Below are 15,025 nucleotides of genomic sequence, written 5' to 3'. Positions count from 1 at the left end.
GATATACTTGAACAAATTAGCATTGAAAGGGAGGAATTAGCAGTTTTTGCAGGCTTAAAAGTGGATAAATCCCCAGGCCCAGATGAGATGTATCCCAGGCTGTTATGTGACGCAAGAGAGGAGATAGCAGGGGTTCTGACACAAATTTTCCAATCCTCTCTGGCCACAGGAGAGGTACCAGAGGACTGGAGGACAGTGAATGTGGTACCATTATTCAAGAAGGGTAGTAGGGATAAACCAGGTAATTACAGACCGGTGAGTCTAACATCAGTGGTAGGGAAACTATAGGAAAAATTCTGAGGGACAGGATTAATCTCCACTTGGAGAGGCAGGGATTAATCTGGGATAGTCAGCATGGCTCTGTCAGGGGAGATCGTGTCTAACTAACTTGATTGAGTTTTTCAAGGCAGTGACTAGATGTGTAGATGAGGGTAAAGCAGTTGATGTAGTCAACATGGACTTCAGTAAGGCTTTTGATAAGGTCCCACATGGGAGATTGGTCAAGGAGGTAAGAGCCCATGAGATCCAGGGCAATTTGGAAAATTGGATCCAAAATTGGTTTAGTGGTAGGAGGCAGAGGGTGATGGTCAAGGGTTGCTTTTGCAATTGGGAAACCTGTGACCAGTGATGTACCGCAGGGATTGGTGCTGGGACCCTTGTTGTTTGTAGTGTACATTAATGATTTAGACATGAATATAGGAGGTATGATCAGTAAGTTCGCAGATGACACGAAAATTGGTGGTGTCAAAAATAGTGAGGAGGAAAGCCTTAGATTACAGGACGATATAGATGGGCTGGTAAGATGGGCGGAGCAGTGGCAAATGGAATTTAATCCTGAGAAGTGTGAGGTGATGCATTTTGGGAGGACGAACAAGTCAAGGGAATATACAATGGATGGCAGGACCCTAGGAATTACAGAGGGTCAGAGGGACCTTGGCCAGAGGGCCATCTACTTGTCCATAGATCACTGAAGGCAGCAGCACAGGTAGATAAGGTGGTTAGGAAGGCATATGGGATACTTGCCTTTATCAGCCGAGACATAGAGTATAAGAGCAGGGAGGTTATGATGGAGCTGTATAAAACGCTAGTTAGGCCACAGCTGGAGTACTGTGTACAGTTCTGGTCACCACACTATAGGAAGGATGTGATTGCACTGGAGAGGGTGCAGAGGAGATTCACCAGGATGTTGCCTGGGCTGGAGCATTTCAGTTATAAAGAGAAATTGAAAAGGCTAGGGTTGTTTTCATTGGAGCAGAGAAGGCTGAGGGGGGACATGATTGAGGTGTACAACATTATGAGGGGCATTGATAGGTTAGATAGGAAGAAACTTTTTTCCCTTTGTGGAGGGTTCAATAACCATGGGGCATAGATTTAAGGTAAGGAGCAGGAGATTTAGAGGGGATTTGAGGAAAAGAATTTCACCCAGAGGGTGGTTGGAATCTGGAACACACTGCCTGAAGGGGTGGTAGAGGCAGGAACCCTCACAACATTTAAGAAGCATTTAGATGAGCACTTGAAACGCAATAGCATACAAGGCTCCGGGCCAAGTGCTGGAAAATGGGATAAGAATAGTTAGGTGCTTGATGGCTGGCACAGACACTCTGGCTGAAGGGCCTGTTTCTGTGCTGTATAACTCTATGACTTTATGACTTCCATATGAGCAATGGGACAGCGTAAGTATTGAGTAAAGCTCTCTCTATCCTGTCCCATCAAACACTCCCAGGACAGGTACAGCATGGGGTTAGATACAGAGTAAAGCTCCCTCTACACTGTCCCCATCAAACACTCCCAGGACAGGTACAGCATGGGGTTAGATACAGAGTAAAGCTCCCTCTACACTGTCCCCATCAAACACTCCCAGGACAGGTACAGCACGGGGTTAGATACAGAGTAAAGCTCCCTCTACACTGTCCCCATCAAACACTCCCAGGACAGGTACAGCACGGGGTTAGATACAGAGTAAAGCTCCCTCTACACTGTCCCATCAAACACTCCCAGGACAGATACAGCACGGGGTTAGATACAGAGTAAAGCTCCCTCTACACTGTCCCATCAAACACTCCCAGGACAGATACAGCACGGGGTTAGATACAGAGTAAAGCTCCCTCTACACTGTCCCCATCAAACACTCCCAAAAAAAAACGGGGTTAGATACAGAGTAAAGCTCCCTCTACACTGTTCCATCAAACACTCTCAGGACAGGTACAGCACGGGGTTAGATACAGAGTAAAGCTCCCTCTACACTGTCCCCATCAAACACTCCCAAAAAAACACAGGGTTAGATACAGAGTAAAGCTCCCTCTACACTGTTCCATCAAACACTCCCAGGACAGGTACAGCACGGGGTTAGATACAGAGTAAAGCTCTCTCTATCCTGTCCCATCAAACACTCTCAGACAAGGTACAGCACAGGTTAGATACAGAGTAAAGCTCTCTCTATCCTGTCCCATCAAACACCCTCAGACAAGGTACAGCACAGGTTAGATACAGAGTAAAGCTCTCTCTATCCTGTCCCATCAAACACTCTCAGACAAGGTACAGCACGGCGTTAGATACAGAGTAAAGCTCTCTCTACACTGTCCCCAACCACTCCCAGGGCAGTTACAGCATGGGGTTAGATACAGAGTAAAACTCCCTCTACACTGTCCCATCAAACACTCCCAGGACAGGTACAGTACGGGGTTAGATACAGAGTAAAGCTCCCTCTACACTGTCCCATCAAACACTCCCAGGACAGGTACAGTACGGGGTTAGATACAGAGTAAAGCTCCCTCTATACTGTCCCCATCAAACACTCCCAGTGCAGTTACAGCATGGGGTTAGATACAGAGTAAAGCTCCCTCTACACTGTCCCCATCAAACACTCCCAGTGCAGTTACAGCATGGGGTTAGATACAGAGTAAAGCTCCCTCTAAACTGTCCCATCAAACACTCCCAGGACAGGTACAGTACGGGGTTAGATACAGAGTAAAGCTCCCTCTACACTGTCCCATCAAACACTCCCAGGACAGGTACAGCACGGGGTTAGATACAGAGTAAAGCTCCCTCTACACTGTCCCCATCAAACACTCCCAGGACAGGTACAGCACGGGGGTTAGATACAGAGTAAAGCTCCCTCTACACTGTCCCCATCAAACACTCCCAGGACAGGTACAGCACGGGGGTTAGATACAGAGTAAAGCTCCCTCTACACTGTCCCATCAAACACTCCCAGGACAGGTACAGCACGGGGGTTAGATACAGAGTAAAGCTCCCTCTACACTGTCCTCATCAAACACTCCCAGGACAGGTACAGCACGGATTAGATACAGAGTAAAGCTCCCTCTACACTGTCCCCATCAAACACTCCCAGGACAGGTACAGCACGGGGTTAGATACAGAGTAAAGCTCCCTCTACACTGTCCCCATCAAACACTCCCAGGACAGGTACAGCACGGATTAGATAGAGCAGATTAGATGCACTTAGACATATACGTGGTCGCCCAGTGATAGGAAGGATATTACTTGACACTGGAGTATTATGTACAGTTCTGGGCACTATGCTTTAGGAAGGATATTAAGGGCTTGGAGAGAGTGCAGACATGGTTTACCAGGATGGTACCAGGTATCAGGGAGTTCACTTACATGGAGAGATTGGAGAATCTGGGATTGTTCTCATTAGAGCAGAGAAGATCAAAGGGCGATCTGATTGAGGTGTTCACAAGTATGAGGGGCTTTGATAAAGCAAGCAGGGAGAAATTGCTTCCTCTGGAACGTGGGTCAGTGAGCAGAAATTTAAAATAATTGGCAAAAGAACAAGAGAGAAATGAAGAGAATTTTTTTTCACACATGGTTTGTTAAGATCTGGAACGCACTGCCTGAAAGGCTGCTTGAATCAAATTCCATTGGAATTTTCAAAAGATAATTGACCATATATTTGAAGAAGACTAATTTGCTGGGTTATGGGGGAAAAGCAGGGGTATGGAATTAAATTGGACAGATCTTTCAAAGAGCCGGCACAGCATGACAGGCTGAATGGCCTCCTCCTGGGCTGTTTACTTCATTGTTATTTGGTTGTAGACATTCATCTGGACTAGACTGGATTTGAAGCCAGGAACCGGCAATGAAAGGACTGAGAATTGTTTCCTGCTGTGTCTGGAAACATATCCAATTGCCTTTTGACCCCATTTGCAATGTTCTTCCCCAGAAAGGTGCACAATACAATAGGCCACTGGGTGAAAGGGCTCCTCCTGATGCTGCTTCTTATTTTTAACCTGAGTTCCTGCAGATTTAAATTTCTCACTCGAGTCAAATTTATCTCGGTCGACTTTGATCAATTGGCCTCGTAATCACAGAGACTTTAGTGAAGTCACTGAAGCATCTTGTGTTGCTCAGTAAAGACATATCATATTCCTAACTTTTAAGATATAAGCTTTATTCAAAGTGGACGCTTTGAAATTGACTCTTCTTTAAAAAGTGGAAAATGTGCTGCAAAGATAACTGCCAAAGGTCAGATGACCTGGCCTCTGTATTCAAAAAACTGCCTCACTGTCTCCAAAGGACAAAAGGATACATTCCAGACTAAGAGGTGTCAACTCCACCCATCCTGAAACCACCAAGAGACATTCCTGAATTGAATGGGTTTCTTTTGAGATAAAGATGATGATTGGCTTAACCCCACACCTTAGGATCAATGTCTTACAACAATAAACCAGGATGTGGCTAATCAATCTAAGACCACCACCAGATTGAGAAAAGGAACTGTGAGAAGTCACATGGTAGGGCGGGCATGTTTGTCTCCTTTTTCATCTTTAAATGCTGACTGCAAAAAGAAGCGGAGGCGGACAAGGCAGTGCCAACTGGGCCTTAAAAGGACCAGAGGCTGTAACTTCGCAAGGTCTTAAAGCCTGTTGCATTTCAGGTCCACCAATACAACAAACTGACCTCCTGGTAATGAGAGTACAAGTAACCAACTTCGTGACCTGCAGAAAGTCCACCACTTCAAGAGAATCCTGAAAACCAGGTCGGAGTATGACTTTGGCTGTTAAACTTATCTAAACTACACTCTGGAGTGAAGGCCTCTTCTTCATCAGGCCTGCAACATGTGTTGTCCAGAACAAGACAATGACGTGAATTACAAACTATTCATTTTGCTTATAACCTGTAAAAGAGCACTATTCTCTTCAACTGTACTTTCCTTGAGTGTGTTTGTGTGCGTGACTGCGTGAGTGAGTGTCGTAGCAGATTTCAGGGTGAGTGCATAAATAAAAAATCCTCTGTCTTGAGTTGAACCCACAAAGAGCTTTCTGCTGCTTATTCAAATTGTCCACACACTCAGGAGTTTAAAAACACACACACACACATCTTCCTCTTAAAAGCTTACTGATTATGGATATTAGGATTTCCACAGTTCTCTCTCATCCTGCCCGTAACAGTCTCAAGAACTTAGTCCAACATTCTTAACCACCCTTCATTGCCAGAATCCTCTTCGTAGTTTGTGAATTTCTATGTCTGAAAGCAAGTGTGTTAATTGCTGAGAAGTGGAATTGAAGTTTTGCTTGGACATATTCCTGGAGGTTTCATCATGTAAACTGCTGCCAGCAACTGACCTGCCCCCAAGCGCTTGCTATTGGTTGCCCGACATGTCCATCCTCGTGGTACCCCACTTTCTTGCACCAATCAGAAAGCAAGTATCACCCAGCTGGATGATGCTTGACTGTGGATCAAACAGGCTTTTTTCCTACATCCGATACTTTTATAACTTGTAAACAAAAGTGTTAAAAAAAAAAATTAAAACCTGGTCTGGTCTGTTTCAGGTTCTGTATCTTCTGTCTGTTCCAGTTCTGGGTGAGGGAAAAATGCTCAGCCAGCAGTTTTAGCACCTCGGGTCTTTTTGCCCTTTTGCTTACACTAAGTCCCACCTGGTCAGCTACTGCTCTGTTCAGCTGTTCAGATTAAACTTATGCCAAGTTAACATTGGACTAGAACAAGTTGAATCTGACATTAAAAGAATAAATTGGAAGTCACATGCAAAAGTTCAATAACTGAAATTGTTTCTTTAAAAAAAGGACCATAGTAGCAGGCTTCACATATATTAACAGTAGAAAATAGAATGGCTGACTTTAATGTGGAATCAGATGTAGAACAGGAGGTTTTAACTTGGCATAAATTTAATCTGAACAGTTGAACAGAGCAGTAGCTGACCAGGTGGAACTTAGTGTGAGCAAAAGGGCAAAAAGACCCGAGGTGCTAAAACTGCTGGCTGAGCATTTTTCCCTCACCCAGAACTGGAACAGACAGACCAGGTTACCTCAGCCAAGATTCGCCTGGAAGAACAGAGGCGAGAGTTAGAATTTCAGGCGAAAAAGGAGGAACGAGAATGCTAGGAGAGAGAGAAAGAGTAAGCTTTCCAGAGGGAAAAGTTTGCGAAGGAATTACAAGCACAAAAAGAAAGTGAAATGAGACAGATTGAATTGGCTAGGGAAAAATTGTCTTTACGTAGTGAAGCAGACACTGGTAATTCAGATGACCCTGGTCCAGAGACAAGCTTTGATATATTAAAGTATTCCAAGTTAGTATCCAAATTTGAAGAAGATGATATTGAAGCCTTCCTCATATCCTTTGAGAAGCTTGCACATCAGTTGAAGTGGCCTCCAAGAATTTGGACTCTCCTGCTGCAAGGCCAGTTAACAGGAATAGACTGTGAGGTTTATTCCCTGTTGTTGGCCGAGAGCTCCTCAAGCTACAAGCAAACAAAAAATGCTATCCTGAATGCTTATAAGTTAGCACAGGAAGCAGCATATCACCAGAGATTTAGAAACACTTGCAGAAAACCCACTCAAACCTTCCTCGAATTTGAGAGAATTAAACAACTCGCCTTCGACTGATTGGTGTGAGCACTCAAAATTGACCACACGTACGAGGGATTAAGAAAGGTAATCCTGTTGGAGGAGTTCAAAAATTACCTCCCATACAGCCTTAAAACTCATGTAGGGGAACAAAGAGTTTCAAAAGCCAGGGAAGCAGCTGTCATTGCAGATGGCTATGAATTAACACACAGACCTCTAACTCAAAACAAACTTGGGTCTAGTAACTCTTACTGGCTAGAGAGATAGGATGGATATAGATGAAGCAGAAATGGGCTTAAGAGAAAATGAGAGTTTGGAAAGAAAGACAGATCAGTCTCCAACTTTTAAAAGAAGGAACCAAGATGGTAAAGCAGTAGGGGCATGCCCAGTGTGTTGTCAGTGTGGGAAATCAAGGCAGATTGTTGATATTTGAAAAAAACAACAGGAGGCGCTGCAGCCAAGTCCATAACGATGAAAGTGGTGAACATGTGTGCCAATGAGACACCAGATCAAAACACCTACAAAAACTTTTTGCATAAAGGAAAAATGACTCCTTTTGTATCCCAGGCACCAGGCAAAGAGATAACCATCATTAGGGATACCAGTTGTCTTGAAACACTACTGGCAGCCAAGTTTACAGAAATGCCCCCTGAAAGCAGAACAGGTACCACGGTGCTGGTGAAAGGGCTTACTGGCGAATGTTTAAAGGTTCCCTTAGTTAAAGTTTACCTGCAGAGTAAATTGATCACTGGAGTAGTGACTGTCAGAATCATTCCAAGCTTACCAATGCAGGGGGTTGACCTATTGCTGGGCAATGACTTGTCAGGAAACAAGATCTTGCTTCCAGAGGGTCCAGAGCAGTCCATGGAGACCGAGGAAACCGAGGGGAACAAGCAAAATTCTGCACAGATGCAGAGGGATGAGGAAGTCTCAAATATCCCACAAGAGGCCACGATAGGATCAGAGGGAAGTAAAGGAGTTGAGATAAAAGCAGCAGCAATTGAAGGAAATGTACCAGAGGGATGGTTAGCAGAAATCTTTTTTACAGATTCTCACTCCCTCCTCCTGACCGGGGCCCGATTCTCACTCCCTATCTCCCTGCAGGATCCGATTCTCACTCCCTCCCTCCCCGCAGTATACGATTCTCACTCCCTCCCTCCCCGCAGTATACGATTCTCACTCCCTCCCTCCCCACAGGATACGATTCTCACTCCCTTCCTCCCCGCAGTATACAATTCTCACTCCCTCACTCCTCGCAGGATCCGATTCTCACTCCCTATCTCCCCACAGGATCTGATTCTCACTCCCTCCGCTCCCCGCAGGATCAGATAGCACTCCCTATCTTCCCACAGGGTCTGATTCTCACTCCCTATCACCCTGCAGGATCCGATTCTCACTCCCTCCCTCCCCACAGGATACGATTCTCACTCCCTACCTCCCCGCAGGATACGATTCTCACTCCCTCACTCCTCGCAGGATCCGATTCTCACTCCCTATCTCCCCACAGGGTCTGATTCTCACTCCCTCCCTCCCCACAGGATCCGATTCTCACTCCCTCCCTCCCCGTAGGATCTGATTCTCACTCCCTCCCTCCCCGCAGGATACGATTCTCACTCCCTCACTCCTCGCAGGATCCGATTCTCACTCCCTATCTCCCCACAGGATCTGATTCTCACTCCCTCCCTCCCCGCAGGATACGATTCTCACTCCCTCACTCCTCGCAGGATCCGATTCTCACTCCCTATCTCCCCACAGGATCTGATTCTCACTCCCTCCCTCCCCGCAGGATCCGATTCTCACTCCCTATCTCCCCACAGGATCTGATTCTCACTCCCTCCGCTCCCCGCAGGATCAGATAGCACTCCCTATCTTCCCACAGGGTCTGATTCTCACTCCCTATCTCCCCACAGGATCTGATTCTCACTCCCTCCGCTCCCCGCAGGATCAGATAGCACTCCCTATCTCCCCACAGGATCTGATTCTCACTCCCTCCCCTCCCCGCAGGATCAGATAGCACTCCCTATCTCCCCACAGGGTCTGATTCTCACTCCCTCCCTCCCCACAGGGTCTGATTCTCACTCCCTCACTCCTCGCAGGATCCGATTCTCACTCCCTCCCTCCCCACAGGATCCGATTCTCACTCCCTCCCTCCCCACAGGATCCGATTTTCACTCCTTCCCTGCAGGATCTGATTTTCACTTCTTCCCTCCAGGATCCAATTCTCGCTCCCTCCCCTCCCTGCAGGGTCTGATTCTCACTCCCTGCCTCCCCACAGGGAGGAAAGTTGACTAAGCACCCAAATGCTGAATTTAAAGTTTAAAACCAGCCCATGTCACATCTTAATGTCAACAATTGCCAGTTTGTCAAGTTGAATACTTCAAAGCAGCAGATAGATTTGGAGATTACTTCACTTGGGAGGCAAAGGCCTGTTAAACTCCCTTAATGGAAAAGAATTGTAAGTGTAGACGATAAAAAGCTTCAGGCTGAGTGTCTGCAGCAAGTCACCATCCCGAGCACGTACTGAGCAGTTCAGTGATTGACAGAGAGCTCAGTGAAACAATACACACCCTGGGAGGAGACAGCACCAAGCTGTATGTCAGTGATAAGCCTTGGGGACTAGAATACTGGGGGTGGGGGGAGGTCACAGGGACACGGGAGGGTGAAGGAGGAGCAGGCTGTGCTCACAGGGATACTGCAGGGGATGGAGAGGACTGGACGGGCAGGGCGGGGAAGGAAAGGGCAGTCTGTACTCACAGGGGTATTTACAACACACAGTTGGTGGGGGAAGTGAGCTGATTGTAAGATGTGGCATCTAATATTTCTCCAAATTCCCCCCTATTGCTGCAGTGCTGGTTCAGCAGCAGAAACAGCTTCATCTCCTACAAGGCAGAATCACATCTTACCACCCACATGGCCCAACCCTAAGAGTTAATAGAACAGAAAGACCAAGAGATACTAAAGAGATGTGTACAACCTTAATAAGACCTCAGTTAGCATGCGATGTGCAGTACTGGTCCCGAGGATATCGAGGCATTCGACAGACGACAACAGAGACTCAGCTCGGGATCAGGAATGAACATTGGGAAAAATCCAGGCGTTTTCATTTGAATTGGGTGGTGGAAAAGGGATGGACAATGGACTCAATTTGATCAGCTCTTTGGGGACCGGCTGGGAGGCAGGAAAGCATTGGGTGGGATGTCATTGTCTTCTCGTTGCCATGCCATATTTGCCCGTCCACCTGGAACCCAGTTGAGCCAATTAAGTGGCAAATTAAGGGCCTCTTCCCACCTTCACTGGCATTTTACTGGTTGCTGGGGGACCATCCAGTCAAAACTGGCGGTCTCTGGGGTGGGGTTGGGGGCCCTCTTTCCAGGCACTCTTTGGAGCAATGGCCGGCCCTCCAGAAACAGCACCTGTCCTCCCTGACCCCCACCCCCACCTCGCCAGGGCCTGCCTGACTGGCCCCAGTGCCCCCAGACCCCACTTACCTGCGCCCTCAACCTGCCCCAGTGGTGGCCATCAAGAGAAGTGATGGAGCTGAGCTTCCAGCCCTTTGATAGGCTGGCAGCTCATGGGGACGGGCCTCCATCCTTAACAGGGACGGCAGCCGCAGTGGTAGCCTCTTAATTGGATGGTCAGCACTGAGGAAATACTGCACTGTTGGAGGGTACAGTACAGTGCAGTACTTCCTCAGTAAGGACCCTCCGACAGTGCAGCACTCCCTCAGTACTGACCCTCTGCCAGTGCAGCACTCCCTCAGTACTGACCTTCCAACAGTGCAGCACTCCCTCAGTACTGACCCTCCAACAGTGCAGAGCTCCCTTGGTACTGACCCTCTCACAGTGCAGCGCTCCCTCAGTACTGACCCTCTCACAGTGCAGCGCTCCCTCAGTACCGACCCTCTGACAGTGCAGCACTCCCTCAGTACTGACCTTCCAACAGTGCAGCACTCCCTCAGTACTGTCCCTCCAACAGTGCAGCACTCCCTCAGTACTGACCCTCCGACAGTGCAGTGCTCCCTCAGTACTGACCCTCTGCCAGTGCAGCACTCCCTCAATATTGACCCTCCGACAGTGCAGCACTCCCTCAGTACTGACCCTCCGACAGTGCAGTGCTCCCTCAGTACTGACCCTCTGCCAGTGCAGCACTCCCTCAATATTGACCCTCCGACAGTGCAGCACTCCCTCAGTACTGACCCTCCGACAGTGCAATGCTCCCTCAATTAAATGCGGCCCGGGTCCCACTGCATTCCCTCAGTACTGACCCTCTATACAGCACTCCCTCAGTAGTGGCCCTCCAAAAGGGCAGAACTTCCTCAGTACTGACCCTCCAAGATTGCAGAGCTCCCTCAGTACTGACCCTCCGACAGTGCAGCACTCCCTCAGTACGGACCCTCTGACAGTGTAGCACTCTCTCAGTACTGACCTTCCAACAGTGCAGTACTTCCTCAGTACGGACCACCTGACAGTGCAGTACTTCCTCAGTACGGACCACCTGACAGTGCAGCACTCCCTCAGTACAGACCCTCTGACAGTGCAGCACTCCCTCAGTACTGACCTTCCAACAGTGCAGCACTCCCTCAGTACTGATCCTCCGACAGTGCAGAGCTCCCTTGGTATTGACTCTCTGACAGTGCAGCACTCCCTCAGTACTGACCCTCTGACAGTGCAGCACTCCCTCAGTACTGACCCTCTGACAGTGCAGTGCTTCCTCAGTACGGACCCTCCGACAGTACAGCACACCCTCAGTACTGACCCTCCAACAGTGCAGCGCTCCCTCAATACTGATCCTCCGACAGTGCAGAGCTCCCTCGGTACTGACCTTCTCACAGTGCAGCACTCCCTCAGTACTGACCCTCTGACAGTGCAGCACCCTCAGTACTGACCTTCTGACAGTGCAGCACTCCCTCAGTACTGACCTTCCAACAGTGCAGCACTCCCTCAGTACTGACCCTCCAACAGTGCAGCGCTCCCTCAGTACTGATCCTCCGACAGTGCAGAGCTCCCTCAGTACTGACCCTCTGACAGTGCAGCACTCCCTCAGTACTGACCCTCTGACAGTGCAGCACTCCCTCAGTACTGACCCTCTGACAGTGCAGCACTCCCTCAGTACTGACCTTCCAACAGTGCAGCACTCCCTCAGTACGGATCCTCTGACAGTGCAGAGCTCCCTCGGTACTGACCCTCTCACAGTGCAGCGCTCCCTCAGTACTGACCCTCTAACAGTGCAGAGCTCCCTCGGTAGTGCACTGGAGTGTCAGCCTGGATTATATGCTTGTGCCTGTGGAATGTCTCGACACAGAGAGCTGTGAGAATGTGGAATCACTTCCAGAGTTAGTGGTCAAGACTGAAAACTGGTCAGCATTAAAGATTAAATTGGATGGGCAGATGCAGGAAAATGGAGTTTCAGGAATGGGTAAATATGATTGGGGTTATTTGCTCACGTGAGGGCAAACACCGGCATGGACTGGATGGGCTGAATGGCCTGTGTCTGTGTCTGTGACTTCTTTGAGATTCGATGTATAAACTCAACTCCATGAATGTGCTTCCTGTAATGTATTATTTTTTATAACCTCCTGTGTAGCACTTTGGGACGTTTTGTTACATTAAAGGTGCTATATAAATATAAGTTGTTGTTGTTGTTGGATACTGATCCACAGATAATTAAGAAAGTTGTAGGAAGTTCCTGTATTTCAGTGAAGGTGCATGTGTTTCACAGTGAAATCAGATTCGCAATGTTATTAAACCCATATATCAGTGACTTTCTCCTCTGACTAGTCTTTGTGACTTTGAAAATGTTCGAACATTCCCTCCAACAATACATTCTCCCAGCACACAGGAATCTGGGGAAAGAAGTGCTTTGATTGCTTTCTGAAGTGACATCGTCGATCTGTTCAGGACCATCTCCTCAGTTTGGAACCTCTGGAGAAATCTGAATGGTGGGAATTGTATGTTTCAGAATCCAGCCCTACCAACTGGTTCCAGGGCCCAGAGCGACACAGAAACAAGAGTGAGCCATTCAGCCCCTCAAGCCTGTTCTGCCATTCTATTAGATCACGGCCAATCTGTATCTTAACTCTATCTACCAACCTTGGTTCTGTATCCCTTAATCCCCTGACCCAACAACAATCCTTCAATCTCTGTTTTGACATTTTCAGTTGACCCCAGCCTCAACAGCTTTACTGGGGGAGAGAGTTCTAGATTTCCCCTCCCTTTGTGTGGAGAAGTGCTTCCTGACATCACCACTGAACAGCCTGGCTTGAATTTTAAGGTTATGCCCCCTTGTTCTAGACTTTCCCAGCAGAGGAAACAGTCTCTCTCTATCGACCCCGCTGGACCCTTTAATTATTTTAAACACCTTGATCTGATCACCCCTCAAATCATCTACACTCGAGTGAATACAAGCCGAGTCTACAGAACTTGCCCTCATTAAGGTCAACGCTTGGCCAAGGAGCGAGCACAGGCTGTTGGCAATGCATGGTATTCAGAACTAAAGTGAGAAAAGAAACCTTCCTTCCTGTAGCTCTTTGCAAAGCGTGACAGGAAATTGGGCCAAATCAGCCACCATCTTAAATTTATAAATAAACAGATCACGATCCAAGTCCCACCCCGATAGACCTCAACAAAGGCAGCGATACAACTGGTGTTCAGTTGGGAGAGTGAGGCTGCGAATCAGCCAGGGGGGCTGCTGATTAGTTTTTTTTAGAACATTACAGTGCAGTACAGGCCCTTCGGCCCTCGATGTTGTGCCGACCTGTGAAACCATCTGACCTACACTATTCCATTTTCATCCATATGTCTATCCAATGACCACTTAAATGCCCTTAAAGTTGGCGAGTCTACTACTGCTGCAGGCAGGGCGTTCCATGCCCCTACTACTCTCTGAGTAAAGAAACTACCTCTAACATCTGTCCTATATCTATCACTCCTCAACTTAAAGCTATGTCCCCTCGTGTTTGCCATCACCATCCGAGGAAAAAGACTCTCACTATCCACCCTATCTAACCCTCTGATTATCTTATATGTCTCTATTAAGTCACCTCTCCTCCTCCTTCTCTCCAACGAAAACAACCTCAAGTCCCTCAGCCTTTCCTCGTAAGACCTTCCCTCCATACCAGGCAACATCCTAGTAAATCTCCTCTGCATCCTTTCCATAGCTTCCACATCCTTCCTATAATGCGGTGACCAGAACTGCACGCAATACTCCAGGTGCGGCCGCACCAGAGTTTTGTACAGCTGCAGCATGACCTCGTGGCTCCGAAACTCGATCCCCCTACTAATAAAAGCTAACACACCATATGCCTTCTTAACAGCCCTATTAACCTGGGTAGCAACCTTCAGGGATTTATGCACCTGGACACCAAGATCTCTCTGTTCATCTACACTACCAAGAATCTTCCCATTAGCCCAGTACTCTGCATTCCTGTTACTCCTTCCAAAGTGAATCACCTCACACTTTTCCACATTAAACTCCATTTGCCATCTCTCAGCCCAGCTCTGCAGCCTATCTATGTCCCTCTGTAACCTACAACATCCTTCGGCACTATCCACAACTCCACCGACCTTAGTGTCATCCGCAAATTTACTAACCCACCCTTCTACACCCTCTTCCAGGTCATTTATAAAAATGACAAACAGCAGTGGCCCCAAAACAGATCCTTGTGGTACACCACTAGTAACTAAACTCCAGGATGAACATTTGCCATCAACCACCACCCTCTGTCTTCTTTCAGCTAGCCAATTTCTGATCCAAAGCTCTAAATCACCTTCAACCCCATACTTCCGTATTTTCTGCAATAGCCTACCATGGGGAACCTTATCAAACGCCTTACTGAAATCCATATGCACCACATCCACTGCTTTACCCTCATCCACCTGTTTGGTCACCTTCTCGAAAAACTCAATAAGGTTTGTGAGGCACGACCTGCCCGTCACAAAACCGTGCTGACTATCGCTAATGAACTTATTCTTTTCAAGATGATTATAAATCCTGTCTCTTATAACCTTTTCCAACATTTTACCCACAACCGAAGTAAGGCTCACAGGTCTATAATTACCAGGGCTGTCTCTACCCCCCTTCTTGAACAAGGGGACAACATTTGCTATCCTCCAGTCTTCCGGCACTATTCCTGTCGACAATGACGACATAAAGATCAAGGACAAAGGCTCTGCAATCTCCTCCCTAGCTTCCCAGAGAAT

General features: G+C 47.7%; 1 protein-coding gene across 1 annotated transcript in view; it reads right to left on the bottom strand.

Annotated features, from left to right (window-relative positions):
- LOC137374244 (cell adhesion molecule 2-like) overlaps nucleotides 1–15,025 on the bottom strand; it is a 912,392-nt gene that overhangs the window by 371,663 nt on the left and 525,704 nt on the right. The gene's annotated exons all lie outside the window — the stretch shown is intronic.

Source organism: Heterodontus francisci, chromosome 10 (genome assembly GCF_036365525.1).
Source record: "Heterodontus francisci isolate sHetFra1 chromosome 10, sHetFra1.hap1, whole genome shotgun sequence".
NCBI classification, from domain to species: domain Eukaryota; kingdom Metazoa; phylum Chordata; class Chondrichthyes; order Heterodontiformes; family Heterodontidae; genus Heterodontus; species Heterodontus francisci.
The sequence above is the reverse complement of the archived record's forward strand: the minus strand, read 5'-3'. Positions and strand labels throughout refer to the sequence as shown.